The sequence below is a fragment of the Amblyomma americanum genome, chromosome 1, assembly GCF_052857255.1.
Source record: "Amblyomma americanum isolate KBUSLIRL-KWMA chromosome 1, ASM5285725v1, whole genome shotgun sequence".
NCBI classification, from domain to species: domain Eukaryota; kingdom Metazoa; phylum Arthropoda; class Arachnida; order Ixodida; family Ixodidae; genus Amblyomma; species Amblyomma americanum.
The window spans coordinates 104563924-104570142 of NC_135497.1; the positions used below are offsets into that span (position 1 = coordinate 104563924).

Consider the following 6219-nt stretch of genomic DNA (forward strand, 5'->3'; position numbering starts at 1 on the left):
ATTACGGTCTCATTACCTCCCGCAACTAACTGTCGGGAAAGCACAAAAGCAGTTGCGTAGGAGGCACAATCTTGTGCGTAGCTACTTTTCGATGCATTATCCTCATGGTGCAGGAGGACGACAGGCCAGCGAAGGCGGCGCTTCGTTAATTCACCAACAAAACACCCGGCAGGCTCACGATGGCTGCATGCGCTGTTCCCACAGGTCCAGCAGGCCCCGGTATACACGCACTTGCTGAAACAAAAAAAAATAGGGGGGTGGGGGGGGGGGTACTCCACTTTCCAGTGGTGGACACATATGTCAAGACAGCTAATATGATACCTGCGGTAATGTCGAGGTAACTCGGGGATACCAGGGAGAAAACATTAGGCGAAGGTTTAACCCGGCTAAACCTAAGTAACCAAAGCGAAAGCTTGAAAGTTAAGCCTGGTAAAGCTTGGCTATACTTGGTTGTTGCTTGGTAGTAATGAGTGACGTTCAGCCAAGGTTTCCCAGGCTTAACTTCAAAGCTGATTTTCAGGATGGATATTCATGGCGCAAGGGAACCTCCGGCTAAAGAGCGCCATGGCACAAGGTATTTTGCGTTTGCTCAAGGTGGGGGTCAAAGACCCATTTCCCAAGCATTTCACCTTTAAAGAAGCCGAGCACCAGGCCAGGGGAAAGCTTGCACACATTGTATCACCTGTGGGTACCCGGCGGTACTGGGGATCGAACCCCGCACCTCCCGCATGCGAGGCGGATGCTTTAAAGCTTTCGCTTTGGTTACTCTCTTCGTCTCTGTCTCGTCTAGGCGAGCTACGTCCACTGGATGATCGGATTCGGCCCGTCGTCTTCGCAACCTCTGAGACACAGACAGTTTACGAGGCGTCTCGCCTGGATCATTCATGACGACTGCTGGCTTTAAATTGTCGAGAGCTGTTGCAATCCGTGGGCACCGGTTGAGAGGCAGCGGAGGCTATCCAGACAGCGCGAGCGCACGGCTCCGGCGTAGCTGCGGCTGAGTGACGTCATAGCTGTCACGTGGTTTTTCCTCGGTTCAAGGTTAAACTCGCGAACGAACACGTCGAAGAAGCCACGGAGAGGAGTAGTAAAAGCTTGAGCTTTTTAAAAGCACGTTACCTTGTCTTCCCCGTCGCACAGCAATCGTCCGAGGTAAAGTTGTTGGAAGAACACGCACGGCACACGATTCGTGGCGGAGCTGTTCAGATCACAGAGTGCAGAGGAAAGGTTCTGTGGCAGAAGTGTTCAAAGAAAACGCGCACCAGATCAAGGACACGTGGTAGAACTCTTCCTCGAACACATTTAGAAGAGGTTTCTGCGTGGTAAGGATGCTTGTTGAACGTACAAGACGAAGAAATTCATTAAGCGTCCATGTACACAGTTTACGCACTTATAGAACAAGCAGGTATAAGGTGCGCGACGAAAATGTTTCGCGGTGGGATGCTGCTTTCGAACGAGAGATAGAAGCAGGAACACGTCAGCTGTGCAATCAGAAAGAAAGACAAGTATCCCATGGTGTTTCCTTGAAAAGGCGTGGGTTAAAATTTAGCCCCAATCATTTCTTACGGTATCCCTCACCCAGTCACCCAACGCCACATCAGGTGCCTACGAAGGATCATAAGAAAAGTACTTCTTAAATAAAAACTACGATTCCGTGTCAAGGACCACTACAAGCACGTACAAAACATGCGGCCGTCCGCTTTATCGTCGCACAGCAATGGCAACTGAGAACACAAAATGCCAGGCCACCGTGCTGTATTGCCCAAGCCTGCGGCTTTCGCGTTTTACCGAAGTGATATTCTGGCTAAACGTGGCACTCGCCCAAGCACACGAAGAACAACGGCACATCACTTGGACACGGCTCCACCAGCTGGCAGAAACCGCGGACGAGACCGGAGTCACCCTTCGCTTCTCTTATATTAGAGCGTCAGCACCAAGACCCCAGTCTCTGTCTGGCTAAGCTTGGTCTGAAGTAAAATAAGCTAAAATACGACAGTTTATGGCCGCGAGGGGGTTTCGAACCCGCAGCGGCGCGAACAGGTCAGCTTCTCTGGCCACTGCATTAAACCACTACGTCATTGCAGAGCTTTTTTAAGTTCACTGCATTGAGAGAGAGATAAAGAGGAAGACTGAAGGCAGGGATGTTAACCAGAAGGGTGTTCCGGTTGGCTACCCTGCACTGGGGAAGAGGGATGAGGGGATTTAAAAGGGAAAGAGGGAGGGAGAGGCCACAGTCACAACTGGTCCCTCAAGCCTGTCGCTCTCAAGAAGCAAAACCGTGCCTTGTACGCCTAGAGGGCAGTCGATTGCTGTGGCCACGGCCCCAGAAGGTTATCCTCTGTTAAAGGACGAGGATCGAGGCGGCTCAAGGCACAACGAAGCGTACGTCTGTCGGTCGCCAAAGCAGGGCTCTCGCACAGGAGATGGAAGTGCAACACTGATAAGGTTTTAGCCTTACTTAACCAGGCCGCATCCCGCGAACCCTTCATGCATAGTCACACCAGCATCCTGCTATGACTTTAACCGTGGATAAAAATTCCGGGCGACACACACGTGCATCGCCGCTGCCAAACATACCGAGAGTTTGTTGTTGTTGTTGTTGTTGTTGTTGTTGTTGTTGTTGTTGTTGTTGTTGTTGTTGTTGTTGTTGTTGTTGTTGTTGTTGTTGTTGTTGTTGTTGTTGTTGTTGTTGTTGTTGTTGCCCTCATACAAGTTTAACCGCCAGTCGCTCACACTTTTCTTTGGATGTCGTCGTCGTCGTCATCAACTTCCGTCTGTGCGCAGTGCATCCAGAACACCAAAATCGAAGTAAAAAAAAAAGAGTGGTAGAGCGAATAATTCGCATCTGGCCAAACCACGCTAAATCGTCCGTCATTTTTTATAATTTGTCACGCCGATACTAACAGATCGTGTTAGCAGTGGCCCAATAGCATTGAAACCGAGGAAGCGGCGCAAAAATAATGGAAATGTAATCAAAACTGAATAAAAAGGCAGTATTGTCCAGGTCCTGCTAGGTGTCTTCAAGCTTCTTTCATCTCTGTAGTGTAGGGTTGTAATCGTCGGTGTGCAATGTGGGGAAAGTATTCCTCACAAGAAGTTCATCTAAAAAGTGCCTTTTGCTGTCGCAGTGGCTGAGTGGTTACGGCGCTCGGCTGCTGGCCCGAAAGACGCAAGTTCGATTCTGGCCTAGGCGGTCGAATTTCGATGGAGGCGAAATGCAAGAGGCCCGTGTACTGTGCGACGTCAGTGCACGTTAAAGAACCCCAGGTGATCAAAATTTCCGGATCCCTTCACTACGGCGTCTCTCATGGCCCGAGTCGCTTTGGGACGTTAAACCCCCCATAAACCAAACCAAAAATTGCCTTTTTTTTTCTAATTTCAACTAAAACTTAAGCAATCTTCATCAGCAGGTGAGACGCATTTTTTTCTTTTTCCTTGAAAAGACAAGGGCCCGAAAGAGTCAAGTTGGTCTAAGTCAAGTTGGTCTAAGCTGGCGTTTTTATTCCGTTAAAATCTTCGCTTGTTCCTGCAGACTGGTTGACTCTGACTCAAACGCTAATACTGTGTCGCATTTGCAACTCTGTAACGTCTTGATAAACACTCCAGCGCTTTGCTAGCCGGACATTTAAAGATGTTTTCTTGAACAAATACAATGATTCTGGTCGCTCCTTGATCCATAGACAACCCGCGTGAGGAAGGCTATTACAAATTATAGATGTCTCAAGCTGGCTGCCTCCAAATGTAACTATAGACGCGTCATGCCGTTTCCTCGTTCGCGATGACCGTAACTGCGCAAATCAGCGTTAGCGCACTTGGCCTTCATGCCGCGTGCCTGTCGTCTTTCCTTTCAGACTCCCGCATGAAGGGAATATTGGTCACGGAAGTGTGTACACATGCTGAAAATTAAGGCCGGCTTCAGGTGTTTGCAATAGCAGCGACTTGAGCACAAAAGCTGTAGCGTCTGATTCGGTAAATGCAAGATGGAAAAATCAGAGTTTGGTGCAAGCCTTGCTTCCTGTTTCAATCTGTCAGCTATGCCAGGGGCAGACTCCGAAGATATATTTAGGAATGAATGTGTATGTACTACAGTAGGATATAAATAAAAAAAAAACAGCAGTTGGTAACAATGGGCCATGGTCCGCGGCATCCTGTATTACTCCTATGACCAGTCACAAGAGTAAACGAAGTCCGGCTTTTAATGCTTGTCTATATCAAACAAGCCAGAGGCATCTGGATTCTTGAGCTTATAATACCGTCTCGTGATTTGATTGATTTGATTTATGGGTGTTTAACGTCCCAAAGCGACTCATGAGCGACGTCGTAGTGAAGGGCTCCGGAAATTTCGACCACCTGGGGTTCTTTAACGTGCACTGACATCGTACAGTACACGGGCCTCTAGAATTTCGCCTCCATCGAAATTCGACCGCCGCCGCCGGATTCGAACCCGTGTCTTTCGGGCCAGCAGCCGAGCGCCATAACCACTCAGCCTCCGCGGCGGCAATACCGTCTTGTGCGATTAGCTTCTTGCTTAGGTAACAAGGAAATCTATAGCAACGGACTACATTTCTGTCGCGAAGGAATTGTGTGTGGCGGTCCTAAATATGGGCAGAGCTTCACTGCCGACTTAAGTTGTATCCGGCTATAGCAGCCTCGTAAAATGACTACAGCAGAATACAACTTAAACAAAAACAGCAGTTGGTAACACTGGGCCACGGTCCGCGGCGTCCTGTATTACTACGCTGACCAAACACAGCAGTAAACGAAATCAGCTTTTTAATGTTTCAGTTTAAGGGGGTGTAACGTCCCAAAACGACTCAGGCCATGAGGGACGCCGTAGTGGAGGGCTCCGGATAATTTCGACCACCTGTGGTTCTTTAGCGTGCACTGACATCGAACAGCACACGGGCCTCTAGCATTTCGTCTACATCGAAATGCGGCCACCGCGGCCGGGATCGAACCCGCGTCTTTCTGGTCAGGAGCCGAACACCATAACAACTGAGCCACCGCGGCGGCTTTTTTAATGTCTGACTTTGTTAAACAAGTAAGTTTTAAAATTCTAGAGCTTTTCATTTTTTTCATGCGGCTAGCTTTTTGTTTAGGTGACAAGAAAAGTTTTAACAATGGACTACTTTTGTGCCTTGGAGAAATTTTGTGCGGCGGTCCTGAATGTGGGCGGAGCTTCACTGCAGACTTAAGCTGTATCCGACTATACCTGAGAGTTGAAGCTGAAGTTGATTTATTTACCACAAGGTACAAGCAATTTTCACACCAGATGTGGTTGGGAAGGTGGGAAAACAGCCACATGCAAGTAGCTTGACTAGGCCCACCTCCCAAAACTGGCAGCGAACACTTGGGCAGAGGTAAGCAGCACAATTCACACAGAGAATATCACAACTGCGATACTAGTCTGTAAACAATAGATATAACATGCCTATTACTCTATTATATAATAAGGGAGTAATTACTCATTGTAATTTACCCGAAAGCAGCCATGCGACTACAAAGGAATTGATCAATTCGCTCTCGCCCTACCATGAGCTTGCCGTCCCGGTTAGCTCAATTGGTAGAGCGACTGCTCCGGTGAAGCGGTGGTCCCGGGTTCGAACCCCGGACCAGGACGAATGTTTCTTTAACTACGAAGTTTCTGAGAAAGCTGTATAGCTTTCCTTTGTAGCCGTATGACTGCTTTCGGGTGGATGACAATGAGTAATTACTCCCTTATTACAAATTTACTCCACCTTGGAGGATTCCCCTAAACATTTGACCACTACTGTATTATGTATCAAAATGGAATAAAAAAGTGAATGTTAACAAGCATTATACGATAATCGCATGTATGTCAGTTTTGGAAAGTGCACGCAATTTCTCTATTTTGAGGTGGTATTCTTTTAAAATATGCGCAACCCTAGACTGAATGACCTGAAATCCATACTCTGCGCAAGATCTTGTGGCCTGCCTAAGTCCTGTGTGCCTCATTGAGCGTAAAGAAATGATGCTTTGCAAATTTGTCAATCTTGTTAAAGTGTGTATGTCCTTACGTATTTCAGATTTAAGTGTTGACAGCAGTTCAGACCCGTACAACTTGTGTAATTTCACAATTCTGAGTTTAGTGAAAAATGGAGATGTATCGGCATACCTTGTGCGCATAACTTAAATATTATTATCTACTCACTAAAGAGGAACAATAGCGACCACCAGCTGATTCGATGCACATAATCT

The 6219-nt window shown here is 47.6% G+C and overlaps 1 non-coding gene across 1 annotated transcript; it reads left to right on the plus strand.

Annotated features, from left to right (window-relative positions):
- The first annotated feature begins 5545 nt into the window (after positions 1-5545).
- TRNAT-GGU (transfer RNA threonine (anticodon GGU)) lies at positions 5546-5619 on the plus strand. Its single transcript has one exon. It is a non-coding gene; the product is annotated as a tRNA-Thr (tRNA).
- Positions 5620-6219: the final 600 nt, after the last annotated feature.